The sequence below is a fragment of the Bubalus kerabau genome, chromosome 13, assembly GCF_029407905.1.
Source record: "Bubalus kerabau isolate K-KA32 ecotype Philippines breed swamp buffalo chromosome 13, PCC_UOA_SB_1v2, whole genome shotgun sequence".
Taxonomy (NCBI): domain Eukaryota; kingdom Metazoa; phylum Chordata; class Mammalia; order Artiodactyla; family Bovidae; genus Bubalus; species Bubalus kerabau.
The window spans coordinates 4,002,431-4,017,800 of NC_073636.1; the positions used below are offsets into that span (position 1 = coordinate 4,002,431).

General features: G+C 40.6%; 1 long non-coding RNA gene across 1 annotated transcript in view; it reads right to left on the reverse strand.

The window, feature by feature from the left end:
• The window catches only part of LOC129625275 (uncharacterized), a 47,353-nt gene extending 37,161 nt beyond the window's left edge, over positions 1-10,192 (reverse strand). The window contains exons 1-3 of the long non-coding RNA XR_008701306.1: positions 9,619-10,192; positions 8,684-8,784; positions 5,907-6,084 (exon numbers count right to left, since the gene is read on the reverse strand). This is a non-coding gene — a long non-coding RNA (uncharacterized LOC129625275). The remainder of the gene's footprint in view (positions 1-5,906; positions 6,085-8,683; positions 8,785-9,618) is intronic.
• Positions 10,193-15,370: the final 5,178 nt, after the last annotated feature.

Consider the following 15,370-nt stretch of genomic DNA (forward strand, 5'->3'; position numbering starts at 1 on the left):
TTTGGCTATGCTCTCAGCAAAAGCACTTAGATGTGTTCTATCTGAATGATGGATACCAACAATTGAATGTAACTCTGAACAGTGCCGACTTTGAAAATAGAAACTTGGTTTCTTGTTCTATGCAATTCCCTTTAAATAAAGTTATTAACTATCTACAGTTGCTGGGAGCCTCAGGAAATACATGATTAGAATAAACCATATTGTCTGATCTTAAGAAGTTTACAAATATGGAGGGAAAACTATAAAGCAGCATCACCTGGGACTTTGTTAGAAATGCAAATTCTCAGACTCCACCCCGCCCACCCCCCGCCCCCTCCCAGACCTTCTGAGTCCAGACCTCTGGGAGGCAGGCATAGAAATCGATTTTCACAATTCTTCTATGTGATTATGATGCTCTCTAAACTTTGGGAATCACAGCTATAAAGCAATAGAGCCACCGTACCGTAAGAGAGATACAAAGTGCTTTGAGTAAAGGGGAAATCACATCTGCTTTGGAAGGAGGACTTCCAGGATTGACTGTTTCTATAAAGCTTTAAAAGCTTGCTAAGATATTGAAATGTAGAGAGTGCAGTGGAAGAGGACATTCTGGGTGAGTGAAGTGAAGTGAAGAAACAGAATTAAGAAAGCAGAAGGCAAATCAGAGAGTCTAGATTGATAAGCATGGAGGGAGATGGAGAATGGGATCAGAAGACAGGCTGGGGTCTCAAGTGCCTGCTGAGGAATGAGCTGTCTAACTCGGTGGGCAATGACAAGCGACTCCGGTTTTTAATCAGAAGAGTAACAGGATTAGAGTGGTGTTTTTGGAAGATTCATCTAGGGTTTCCACAAGATAACGGTGTAGGAAGACATGCAAAAAGTGGGAAACAATTCAATCGACAATTGCAATGGTTTGGGTAGGTGATAATAAAAAGCTTCAACTAGGGAGTTTTCAGCAGAGATAGAAAAATGAGGAAATTAATTGGAGAAGATTTGAAGGACTAGATCAATAAGATTTAGCAATTAATTCTACATTAGGAGGGAAAGAATAAGGAGAATCAAAACCTTGATTTACAGCAAGAGATTAGTAATGTCATAAACCAAAGAATAAAGTAATTAGGAAGAGGAGTTGGATTTGGTAGGGATTTGTTTTGAATGTGCTTAAGGCTCTGTGGTACGGTCATTATGAAATTGGGAGTGCAGGCACAGAGTTTATAATATTTACAATGTTTCAGCTGCATAGGGCCCTGCCTGGCTAAGCACATGACCTATAATATAGGCACATGACCTATATTCTGCCGAGTCAACCTCACACTGACTTTGTGAGAAGCATTATTATACCCATTTTTTATTACCTAAATTAGATTCTGTGGCATATACAGAAAATCTGAGCTAACAATGGCTTAAACACATAGAGTTTATTTTAGCATGTAGAAGAAATCATAAAGTGCAAGGCTGAACAAATATGTCACAGCCAACAGAGTCATCAGGGAGTCAAGTTTCTTCTAAAGTGCTCTTCAGCATCCTACAGTGGGGGACTCCATCCTCAAGGGATCTCAACATTCAAGATTGCTGCTGAAGCTCCAGCCATCGGGGAGGTGATGGCTAAAAAATATGAGAATGGATACTTACTGAATATGAAGAATAGGAGGCTGGAAGAAAGAGCCTTTGAAGAATGACCTGAAGGGAGACCTGCAAGGATGCCCAGAAGAAAGAAGCATCGTACCCACCACAGGCAAGGAAACAGGCTTCAGTGCGAAAGGCGGAGCAGGCAAGCAGTGTCCAGTGGCGCAGCCCTCAGGGCTGAAAAATGCTTACTGGATCGGAGAGGGTGAGGTCCTTGATGACCTTCCAAAGAACAACATAATTCAAGTGTTCTGTGGCAGTAGATCTTAGAATCAAGGAAACATTAGGTGGTGAAGCAATAACGTCTCTCCCATAAAGTTTGGTGCTTTGGGGAAAGAGAAAATCATGATAGTGGCTGAGTTGAACAGTGTTGAGGTAATGTTTCCTTAGATTAGAAGACCTGAACATAATTTCCTTTTATGATGTCAGGTCTCTGGGAGACTAGATTTAAATTGCTTGAATGTGCATTGAGACAACAAACTATGACTTCTTCCATGATCAGCAGCTCCAATCCGATTCCTCCCAGGGAAAGTGAAGCAAATATTGGCTGATATTATATCATAATAAAGGGCTGATATTACATTTTGTAAAGGCTGTCTGATAATCTTAATTAATTCATTTTTGTTTTTCACTTCAAAAGCTGGCTGGAAAATCATCTAGCTCTGCCTTGTGTTCTTGAAGAAAAATTAAATTGCAAAAGCGAGGATGTTTCATTAGCCTCTGCCCTTTCTCAAGGTCAGCGAAGGCTCTCTAGATGCTTTTGCAAGGCTGCAGAATCTGAAATAGCAGGGCTGTGGCTCCATTTCAGCAAAAATAAATATCATATTACAACACATTGTTTTTGCAGCTGACTGAGGCTTTGGTGTAGGGGAGATTTCATTCTACAATTGCAAATAAAGAGAGAAGTTGCTGGCAGGGCAATGTACAGTGTTTGCATCATTCTTTATGAAGCCATTTTCTCCCCTCAAAGAGTGCATTCCCAGAAGACTTTTCCCCCCAACAAGCATCTGGTGTTTCTGCAGTGCTCAGCATGCGTGACTTGCTTTGAAGGCTGTTAAAAATCAAGACAGATAGTTGGACCAGCTTCCTTGGTACATTTCATTCCTCACTCCCTAACTTTATCCCTCCCCCTATATCCCGCCTCCCCCAAACCCTTATACTACAAAACTATAAAAGACGGGCAGAGACTAAAACTACAACATACTTTGAAAGTCTAATTTTTTAACCTGAAGCTAGTGAGCCATAAAACCCTAGGAGCTAAAAGCTGCCTGAGACAAATCCAAATCTCCTAGCTTTAAAATAGCTACATATATTTTACCATTTTAGCTATTTTGAGGTAGATTTTCTCACACATGCATGCTTATTGAAATTAAATGTGCTTCATCTTAATTCTCTTTTATCTGCAGGAGAGAGAACAGAGGGCACTTGTTTTCTATCTCTTAAAGAATACATTTGAGCACCCGGGGTAGGCATTAAGTCATCTGACTATGTGATTTCTATCTAAACTGATTATGTCTGATGCTGCTTTGGAAACTAGGTACATGTAGGCAACGGAGTTGACTTACTTGAACCTGCCTTTTAGTGTACAGGTGTTACCACAGGGCTGTCACAGTTTGAATCCCTCAGAAACAAACCCTAAGAAGAGATTTTGAGGAAAAGTATCTTATTTTGGAGGTGATCACAGGAAACACTAGTAGGGGAGTGGGAGAGTGAGCAGGGAATAAAAGATATTTAATAAGATCAGATCAGATCAGTCGCTCAGTCATGTCCAACTCTTTGCAACCCCATGAATCGCAGCACGCCAGACCTCCCTGTCCATCAAAAACTCCCGGAGTTCACTGAGACTCACGTCCATTGAGTCAGTGATGCCATCCAGCCATCTCATCCTCTGTCGTCCCCTTCTCCTCCTGCCCCCACCCTCCCAGCATCAGAGTCTTTTCCAATGAGTCAACTCTTCGCATGAGGTAGCCAAAGTACTGGAGTTTCAGCTTTAGCATCATTCCTTCCAAAGAAATCCCAGGGCTGATCTCCTTCAGAATGGACTGGTTGGGTCTCCTTGCAGTCCAAGGGACTCTCAAGAGTCTTTTCCAACACCACAGTTCAAAAGCATCAATTCTTCGGCGCTCAGCCTTCTGCACAGTCCAACTCTCACATCCATACATGACCACAGGAAAAACCATAGCCTTGACTAGATGAACCTTTGTTGGCAAAGTAATGTCTATGCTTTTCAATATGCTATCTAGGTTGGTCATAACTTTCCTTCCAAGGAGTAAGCGTCTTTTCATTTCATGGCTGCAGTCACCATCTGCAGTGATTTTGGAGCCCCCCAAAATAAAGTCTGACACTGTTTCCACTGTTTCCCCATCTATTTCCCATGAAGTGGTGGGACCGGATGCCATGATCTTTGCTTTCTGAATGTTGAGCTTTAAGCCAACTTTTTCACTCTCCACTTTCACTTTCATCAAGAGGCTTTTGAGTTCCTCTTCACTGTCTGCCATAAGGGTGGTGTCATCTGCATATCTGAGGTTATTGATATTTCTGCCAGCAATCTTGATTCCAGCTTGTGCTTCTTCCAGTCCAGCGTTTCTCATGATGTACTCTGCATATAAGTTAAATAAACAGAGTGACAATATACAGCCTTGACGAACTCCTTTTCCTATTTGGAACCAGTCTGTTGTTCCATGTCCAGTTCTAACTGTTGCTTCCTGACCTGCATACAAATTTATCAAGAGGCAGATCAGGTGGTCTGGTATTCCCATCTCTTTCAGAATTTTCCACAGTTTATTGTGATCCACACAGTCAAAGGCTTTGGCATAGTGAATAAAGCAGAAATAGATGTTTTTCTGGAACTCTCTTGCTTTTTCTATGATCCAGTGGATGTTGGCAATTTGATCTCTGGTTCCTCTGCCTTTTCTAAAACCAGCTTGAACATCAGGAAGTTCACGGTTCACATATTGCTGAAGCCTGGCTTGGAGAATTTTGAGCATTACTTTACTAGCATGTGAGATGAGTGCAATTGTGCAGTAGTTTGAGCATTCTTTGGCATTGCCTTTCTTTGGGATTGGAATGAAAACTGACCTCTTCCCATCCTGTGGCCACTGCTGAGTTTTCCAAATTTGCTGGCATATTGAGTGCAGCACTTTCACAGCATTATCATTCAGGATTTGGAATAGCTCAACTGGAATTCCATCACCTCCACTAGCTTTGTTCGTAGTGATGCTTTCTAAGGCCCACTTGACTTCACATTCCAGGATGTCTGGCTCTAGGTCAGTGATCACACCATTGTGATTATCTGGGCCGTGAAGATCTTTTTTGTACAGTTCTTCTGTGTATTCTTGCCATCTCTTCTTAATATCTTCTGCTTCTGTTAGGTCCATACCATTTCTGTCCTTTATCAAGCTCATCTTTGCATGAAATGTTCCTTTGGTATCTCTGACTTTCTTGAAGAGATCCCTAGTCTTTCCCATTCTGTTGTTTTCCTCTATTTCTTTGCATTGATTGCTGAAGAAGGCTTTCTTATCTCTTCTTGCTATTCTTTGGAACTCTGCATTCAGATGTTTATATCTTTCCTTTTTTCCTTTGCTTTTCGCTTCTCTTCTTTTCACAGCTATTTGTAAGGCCTCCCCAGACAGCCGTTTTGCTTTTTTGCATTTCTTTTCTATGGGGATGGTCTTGATCCCTGTCTCCTGTACAATGTCACGAACCTCATTCCATAGTTCATCAGGCACTCTGTCTATCAGATCTAGGCCCTTAAATCTATTTCTCACTTCCACTGTATAATCATAAGGGATTTGATTTAGGTCATACCTGAATGGTCTAGTGGTTTTCCCTACTTTCTTCAATTTAAGTACGAATTTGGCAATAAGGAGTTCATGGTCTGAGCCACAGAAAGCTCCTGGTCTTGTTTTTGCTGAAAGGATGTTTTAATGAGAAGTTGGGAGCTTCCCTGGTGGTGCAGATGGTAAAGAATCTTCCTGCAATGCAGGAGCTGCTGAGTTGCTTCAGTCGTGTCCAACTCTGTGCCACCCCATAGATGGCAGCCCACCAGGCTCCGCCATCCCTGGGATTCTCCAGGCAAGATCACTGGAGTGGGTTGCCATTTCCTTCTCCAGTGCATGAAAGTGAAAAGTGAAAGTGAAGTCGCTCAGTCGTGTCCGACTCTTAGCGACCCCATGGACTGCAGCCTACCAGGCTCCTCCATCCATGGGATTTTCCAGGCAAGAGTACTGGAGTGGGGTGCCATTGGAGATCTGGGTTCAATCCCTGAGTCGGAAAGATCCCTCGAGAAGGGAATAGCTACTCACTTTGGTATTCACTGTGGGAAACCGGTGCTTGAACCTGTGGAGACCTCTAGGAAGCTCTGGGGAAAATGCACAGAGATGTCACACTTGAGTAGTGGGAAAACTTGGGCATTCATCAACCAACTCCCATGAGTCATTAGTGACAGTCCCGGCCAGATATGTCGATTCTTCCCAAGTTTATCTGTAGATGTAATGTAAAACCAATCAAAATCCTGGCAACTGTTTTGTAAATATCAAAGGATTCTAACATGTATATCAAAAAGGAAAAGACCTAGAATAACCAACACCATATTGAAAAAGAACAGAGACTTAAACTGCCCAATTTCAAGACTTACTAGATAGCTACCATAATCAAGATAGCATGGTACTAGGGAAAAAAACAGATACATAGATCAAAGAAGCAAAATAAAGAGCCCAGAAATAGACCCACAGAGTATAGCCAAATGCCTATCACACAAAGTCTAACTGATCTGTGACAAGGGCTCAGAGGCCATTCAATGGAGAAAGAACAGTATTTTCAATAAGTGACACTAGGAATTAGATGCAGACCTAACACTTAAACAAAATTTAACTCAAAGTGGATGATGATAGACTTAAATGTAAAGTGAAAAACTGTGAAACTTCTATAATAAAATGGCGAAAATCTTTATGACCTTGGGTTGAGAGACTGAGTTTTTTAGCTGCAAGACCAAAACTGATATGTTGGATTTTATTAAAATGTAAAACTCCTGTTCTAAAAAGACACTTAAGAAATAAAAGACAAAATAGAAGAAAACAATTGCAAAACACAAATCTGATAAAGGACTAGTATCCAACATATACAAGGAATTGTTAAAGCTCAATAATTTAAAAATCCAATTAAAAACTATAAAGATTGTCATACTGGATAAAAACAGCAGGTAGAATATGATCCTGATTTTGTAAATAATAATCATAACAAATAAATTTGTTTCAATAGCCAAATCCTTTATTCTTTCCTTTTTCTAAAGGGAGTTGTAAACTGTAAATATTTCCTTTCTTAGATCCTGTTTTTTCTAAACCTGCACAAATAGGATTATATAATGGAAGAAGGAATTACAGGAGAAAGAGTGACAGGCAGATAAGGTAAAATCCTTAAAGGGGAGTAGGGTGCACAGAGAGCTTGGAGGACTCAGGCCCCATGCTTCATAGACTGTGTGTTGTTACTGTTGTTTAGTCACCAAGTTGTGTTCGCCTCTGTGTGACCCCATGGACTGCCAGGCCTCTCTGACTATGGGATTTCCCGGGTAAGAATACTGGAATGGGTTGCCATTTTCTTTTCCAGGGGATTTTTCCAACAGAGGGACTGAACCCTTGTCTCATGCATTGGTAGACCGATTTTTTACCACTGAGCTACCTACCCTTTGGTGGTGACAAGACCTCAGAAGGAAGCTTCCATGGGTAATGAGCCTTCCATTGGAGCAGAGCTCTCTGTGCTCTTGCAGGCTCTGAAATAGTACAGCTCCTGTCCTCCTGAACTGCTGGACAACAGACAACGATAAAGGATACCACTGTGGGTAGAAGGGCAAAGGCCTTCCCCAACTTTGCAAGTAGTGATTAAGCCTCTCTTTTCTCTTTGACTTCAAGGAAAGTCAGGAGCCTCAATACTTACAAGGATCTCTGGACAACCTTGTAGGTTGAAAATCAGAGATACACTTAATTTTATTTGAAGAAAATAAAGACACAATGAGTTTGCTTATATGATGTCATATGTGCTGGAAACACATGAATGGAAAAACAACTGTAAGAATACATATCAAAATGATTATAGATGGGGAACACTGGGTAAGGATTACTGATGATTCTTATTTTCTTTTTATTTAGCTGTGCTCTTTGATTTCCATACAATGAAAAAATATTACCTATGGTAAAAGGGGAAGGGTACGCTGAGTGGTATGGTATAGAGGGCCTAGGTTTTAGACCCACATAAACCTGGGTTTGAATGACTAACTCTTTTACTTATTAGCTAGGAGAATCTGAGAAAATTATTTCCATTTCTAAACTTCATGTCCTCATCTAAAAATGCCAGTGATGTCAATCTTGCAGAGATATCATAGAGATTATAATTAATCAACATAGAGTGCAGAATCCTTTTCTACATAATTGTACTCATGATAATTGTACACTTTAGACTGGTGAACTTTGTAGTATGTAAATTATATCTCAGTACAATTGTCAAAACACACACACAAAATACCTATAATACTGTTGTATGAATATTTAGACCAGCTATGGAAATGGCTAACTTAGATACCTTGAAGCATATTTATAAGTTTGGCATATATCCATCATTTATATCTTTAAATTAAAGACAAAGAAAAGAGCATTGCTTTCTTTTTCTCTAATGCCAACTCTGAAATTTTAAGGTCTTCTCCTAAGAATGACCTTAAAATGACTCCTAAGAATTAGAGGCCTATCTGTGTTCCTTAGATTGCTCAGAGGTCACTTAGTCCCTGAATACCTGGCATTTGTCTTCTACTGAAATAGAAAGAACAGTCCTTGTTAAGGGATGAATTATGGCCCTCCAAAATTCATATATTGAAATCTTAGCTTTCTTACCTCAAATGTGACTGTGTTTGAAGATGGGGTCTTTAAAGAGAGAGTTAAATGAAAACAAGATCATTAGGGTAGGCCCTAATCCGATGTGACTGGTGTCCTTAAATGCAGAGGACATTGGGACACACAGAGGAAAGGCCACGTGAAGACACTGGGAGATGATAGACATCCACAAGTCAAGGGGAGGGGCCTCAGAAGAAACCAACCCGGAAACACCTTGATCCTGGACTTCTGGCCTCCAGAATTAGGAGAGAATAAAGTTTTGTTGTTTAAGCCATCCAATCTGGGGTACTCTGCAACAGTAGCCCTAGAAAACAAATACAGTCCATCTGCTTGTCTGAATTTTGAGACTGTCGAGAGAAATCCAGTTAACATTTAGAAAAAGCTCAAGAATCCTTTCTCAGAAAAATTACCATTTTTATAAAAATTGTTATCTAGTATGGTACACATACTTAAAAGTATGATATGTGGCAGCTATTTATATTCCAAGACATATAGCAAAGAGACTTAATCTTTAGATTGAAATAAAGTGTGACAAGAAGGAACATATCAAATTACAAGTTTTTGTGGTATCCCTCTTCATTCACTTCTGAGGATATAGGATTTGCTTGGTTTTGTTTGGCAGGACATTGTGCTGAGAGACACAGTAGAAACAGAAAAATTGAAGATGAGAAGATGAAGTTATTATCTCTATATAAAAAAAGAAATAATAAGGAGAAGAGTTTGCACAACTGAACACGAGTGAGAGAGAAGAGATTCAGGAACAGCCATTAGAGGTGGAATTTGGGGGTTAGAGGAAGAGGTATAAGAAAGTAGTCAAGAAGGCTTGCTGGACAGAATGAAGTGTGGTGTCTTGGTGTCTTTTAATTTCTCATAAAAATTGTCATAAGACTTTCACATTATTCTCCAAAGCATTTGATTCAAGGTTCAAGGATTCACAGTGCTTTTCCTGACGTTCCAAAATGTTGAAAGTTGTGAAATCAAAAGAGTGTAGCTTGAAGGATGTCTCATTCATGTAGGGTTTCTCTTAAAATTTTCCACACCGTGAAACACAAAGCAATATGCTATAAAGACAATGATTAAGCAAAGGGTATTTTAAAGCTTACTCTCCTTCCCTTTGATTTCTCCAGCTCCCAAGTACCTGCTACTCAGTCCGTCTGTTGTCCTGTTTTGATTGTTTCTGGCAAACAGACGCAGGAAGAGAGCACAGTTGCCTTTTCTGTTCTATAGAACCTTAGAGAGACAGACATGATGTTAGTCAAGTTTTCTTTTGTAGGAAGAAGTTATGAAAGACTAAAATACAGCCAAAACACTCTCGGATGTTTTCAGTGGAAAACTAGCGATGTTTGTCTCCAAGTTATCTGATTCTGCAGGGCCTTTACATCTGTCATTGTATTAATGTTCTCCACAGATCTTTAAGTTATAAACAACTGAAAGAGATAAAAATGATTCTTGTCCACAGATATGCAAATGCATTTGGAGGAGATTCTATTAATTTTCCTCCCTCTCTGTGCAAGAAGCGATTTTGGCACCAATGAAGCAAATCCAAATTCACTGCAACATTCCTGATAGCCTACATATGTGTATTTTTTTGGAGTCTCCTTTGAACTGGTGGTAACATCCTAGCGGTTCTCTCACTAATTAATGAATTAAATAAAATCTCTGACGTGTGCCTATTTTTTATATTTATGAGGATTTTTTTAAAAATTATCTTTTAATACTTTCATAAATTGACTGTCTTTAAGCTTCTAGGAGCCCAGCTGAACCTTTTACCTGAGATTGAACTAGACATAATAAAGTGAACTACTCTTTTGGAGTGAGGAATAGCAGGGGATGGCTGGGGAACAGCATAGCTGAACTGACCTCTCTGTACCTTGTCAAGAGTCTCAGCTGTGTCCATCTCCAATGAACCCAGGATAACTGAGTTATGATCTGCATGACATTTTTATCTCTGACATTCAGTTTGACTTTCAAGTCAAATCAAAGAGTAGGAAAAAAGAAAAACATGATCCAAAATGAAACAGCATATTTTGCAGCTTGTCACTACACCATCTAGTCTAATGTGAAAGAAAATCCATTTCATTTTGCCACTGCCTGCTGATTGGCGTGAACTCGGCTGTCCTTCAAAGGTTCAGCCTCTCCAGAAAGTCGGTACAGTCGGTATAGTCGGTATAGTCATTGCTGTGAGCCGAACTGGAGTTGGAATTTTCAAATTCCCCTATGGCTTGCTTTTTGGGGAAAAAATACATTTAATGAATGGTTTTAGCAAACACTATTACTTTGCCAACAAAGGTCCGTCTAGTCAAGGCTATGGTTTTTCCTGTGGTCATGTATGGATGTGAGAGTTGGACTGTGAAGAAGGCTGAGTGCTGAAGAATTGATGCTTTTGAACTGTGGTGTTGGAGAAGACTCTTGAGAGTCCCTTGGGCTGCAAGGAGATCCAACCAGTCCATTCTGAGGGAGATCAGCCCTGGGATTTCTTTGGAAGGAATGATGCTAAAGCTGAAACTCCAGTACTTTGGCCACCTCATGCGAAGAGTTGACTCACTGGAAAAGATTCTGATGCTGGGAGGGATTGGGGGCAGGAGGAGAAGGGGACGACAGAGGATGAGATGGCTGGATGGCATCACTGACTCGATGGACATGAGTCTGAGTGAACTCCGGGAGTTGGTGATGGACAGGGAGGCCTGGTGTGCTGCGATTCATGGGGTCGCAAAGAGTTGGACACGACTGAGCGACTGAACTGAACTGAACTGAACAGCTACTTTAATTCTATTTCACTTTCATGTATGGAAATAAAGGTAACATCAGAGAAGCAGAGAAGCGGGGCAGGCCAGAGGCCGGTACACCGGCTGCAGGGACTTGGGAACCCAGCAGAGCAAGGCCACGCAGGCACGTGAACCAGAAGAGGCCACCTCCGGGGTGCAACGCTGCGGGGTCTTTCGGCTCCGGGTTCTTTCGGCTGCGTGCCATGAAGCGCTATCTTCACGGATGCTCAAGTGTCGAGCGCAGTGTTCCAGCTGAAGCGCATCACCGAAGGCATCCTGGAGCGGCCACCGGACCAGAGTGGCTGTGTACAAGGAGCCCTAGCTTCTGGACAAAGGCAGGGCATTGAGCGAGTGTGGCTTCACCAGCCAGACAGCGTAGCCCCGGGCCCTAGCCATAGTGGGGTTAGCCTTCTGGGCAGGTTTTTTGAGGCCCTGCGCACCCACAGAGCCCTTCTCCAGCCCACCTGAGCTACCACGTATGATGGAGCCCCAGGACCCAGGAGGCAGTACCAATGAACAGGCTGTGCGATGAGAGCGACCCCTCTCCGCATCCACCCAGTAAAAGAGATTTGAGTATTTAAAAAAAAAAAGAAAGAAAAGAAAAACCAGCCCAGATGTTGGTATTCCGCTCATCCATATTCTGGTATTTTCCTTCAGGCATCTGGAGATAGCACTTAAAAGGAAAAGTAGCAGGTAATCTTACCTTGGTAACCATGTATACAAAAGGAGATAAATAAACATACAGAACTGGTTGTATTTTGGGAAATGGTATTGGAGCAAAGGTTTTCAGACAGCCATCCAGATTAATCCAGTCCATGTTGTTTCTTTAGAGGCCTACTGCCGCTAGACCACAACCAGTGTGAATTACAGACGCTGGTGAGATTCTGTAGACTCCCTGGTCCCATCTGCAAACAGGAGTAGGCAAAACGCCATCTTAACCTCAATTCTAAGAAATAAATATTGACAACATTTTTACCTAGGTTATCCGCAGGGCTGAGTTTCAGCCAGCACTAGCAGTTTATGAACTGGTAGTGCTGACTGGTAGTTAACCATGACTGTGAGCCCCTTGGCTTATCCTCAAGTTATCTCAGTCATCCCATCCTCTCTCCCACAGAGCCCCAGAATCAGCCAGCTCTGAGACTTAACTCGGGCTCAGAGTAGAGAAACAACCTTCATTGATGAGTCCATGGCAATTGCCAAGTGTCCTCAATATTTGTGTGCTAAATATTCTTCACTTTATACCCCATATTGCATTCCCCACATTACCAAATTGTTCACAGTCTATTTTTAATTAAGTTCCTCTAGGCATCCACCAGCACATCACAAAATCAATGCAAATCTCTTTAAAAACAGCAAGGACAAGTAAATAAATAAATAATAGTGTTCTTAGGACCAAAAAAAAAAAAAAAAAAAAAAAAACAGGGACAAATAACAAAGAAAAATTCAGGAGAACCAAACCAATCTTGACCAACCTAGACAGCATACTAAAAAGCAGAGACATTACTTTGCCGAAAAAGGTACATATAGTCAAAACTATGGTTTTTCCAGTAGTCATGTATGGATATTAGATTTGGACTATAAAGAAAGCTGAGCACTGAAGAATTGATGCTTTTGAACTGTGGTGTTGGAAAAGAGTTTTGAGAGTCCCTTGGACTACAAGGAGATCCAACCAGTCAATCCTGAAGGAAATCAGTCCTGAATATTCATTGGAAGGACTGATGCTGATGCTGAAACTCCAATACTTTGGCCATCTAATGCGAAGAACTGACTCATTGGGAAAGACTCCGATGCTGGGAAAGATTGAAGGCAGGAGAAGATGGGGACGACAAGGGATGAGATGGTTGGATGGCATCACTGACTCAATGGACATGAGTTTGAGCAAGCTCTGGGAATTGGTGATGGACAGGGAAGCCTGGCGTGCTGCAGTCCATGGGGTCGCAAAGAGTCGGACACGACTGAGCGACTGAACTGAACAGAAGCCAATCTTAATACTACATCCTGGGGTCTCAGATTCAAAAAGGATTCTGAAAACTATTCTAACAAAGGACTCTAGCACAGTCAAGTGAAGACTGAGTATTGAAGAACTACAAAGCCTGGTCTAGTGGAAATGACTGGGATGTTTATCCACCCACTGGCAGAGGGGCCTCCAACTGGGAAAGTCTGTAGGGCAAGGACAAAAAAAATAGAAAAGAGAGGAAGCTTTGCAGATTACTACCTCATGTAATAAAATACACTGTTCTGTGGAGGTCTAAAAAAAAAAAAAGAAAAAAATCTCTGATTTTATACATGTGCTCAATCCAACTTGTGTGCTCAGAAAAACTTATCCATTTTGATTTTGTTTTGTTGTTGTTTAGTCGCTAAGTCTTGTCTGACTCTTGTGACCCCATGGACTATAGCCCACCAGACTTCTCTGTCCGTGGGATTTCCCAGACAAGAATACTGGAGTGGGTTGCCATTTCCTTCTCCATTTTGATTTCTAGCTTCCCTCAGTTACTGATACTGTGCTTCTACACACCAAAGATCGGATGCTGCTGCTGTCTCGCCCACATCCCACTACTCCTCTGAGTGGCTTGGTGCACACTGGCCCAGCTTTCAACAGCCAGTCTCTGCATTTCTTTCCCCAGGGTTTTCACTGTCCTCTGGAGCCCCCTCTGCCAGTCAGTGTATAAATGTCCCAGTTCCTTTGACCCTCAGATAGGATAACCCTGACATATTCTTCACTAGCTTACAGAATTTCCCCAGCAAAATTAAGCTCCAGTTCTCCATAATGGTAACTGACTCAGTGAGACACATCACTGACTCTTTCTTCCCCGTCTTAGAAGATCGCCAGTGTGTATTTCCTTCACCTCCTAAATAATCCTGAAACCTTGCCAATTTAAATTCAAATTAACTCCCAAACTACTCTCAAATCCTTGTCTCAGGACCTGATTTTTAGGAGAACCCAAAATAAAACTCAAGAAACATTCATTCACTCACTGAACTCTTTTGAGTATTTCTTATTTAAAAATCAAATATTTTACAGTTTAATAATCATTTCAGGTACAGTAAACAGTATTAGGAAAGCATAGTTGATGATTATTTTCATATTATATGCTTTTATTATTAAATTCATTTCTGTTCAGTTAAGTCTTAAAACCACAGATATCTAGTATCATTCACTATGATATTAATATAATATTAAACACTTCATTTCTTTGATGTTGTAAAAATGTTTTGTTGAAAAGGAAGAAAGGAAAAGAAAACTATTCTACATACACTACAATGGTGCCCAACTTTATAATCCAGTTCTTTTCTTGAAGTATATAGAAGCCATTTATATACAGGAATTACAGCTATATAAATGGCACTAGGTAATTTTGATTTTATACCTTTTAAAAATCTGTCTTCTCCAAGTTATCCCCAATAAGCATATGTAAATCATAATAGCAATCATTAGAAATGAAATTCTTAAGAATAGGCCCTCTCTTTTCTTCAGTTTCAGCGGTACAGGAGATTCTGAGGTTGTTTAAGCAAGACAACCACAAAGAAGAAAGCAAGCGTGGAAGCAAACTTTTCATGATTATCTACATAAATTAACTATGCCAGTAACTAATGACAATATGTGTTTTCTAGAACCCAAAACCTTCTCAAATTATGGTACAATTATGTGTTTATTTTGTTTAGTTGTGTATCTGACTTTAATAGTAGATACTGTTTAAAAGAAAATACTTAGAGGGTCTTCCCTGGTGGTTAAGACTATACACTTGCACTGTGGTGGGCATGGGTTCAATCCCTGCTCAGGGAACTAAGATCCTGCCAGCAGCATGACATACCACCCCCCCCCCCCACAAAAAAAAAATTGCATTTGGATGCAAGCTAACACTGTACTTATGATTTGGTCAGGTTGTATGTTCCTCTACCACTGTGTATTCTATATTTTACAGTTTAAATGAGAATGATTAATAATATGAAACTTTGGGATTTTGAAGAAACTGGTTATTAAAGTCTTTTCAAGTATTTCTACTTTTTGGAATTTATTGAAATTTTTTGTGTCCTGATTTTTTTTTTAATGTGGTCATTTTTATGTGTATTTCATGGGATGTTGAGAAAAAATACATGTGCTCTATTTTCAGGGTATAACTTGAT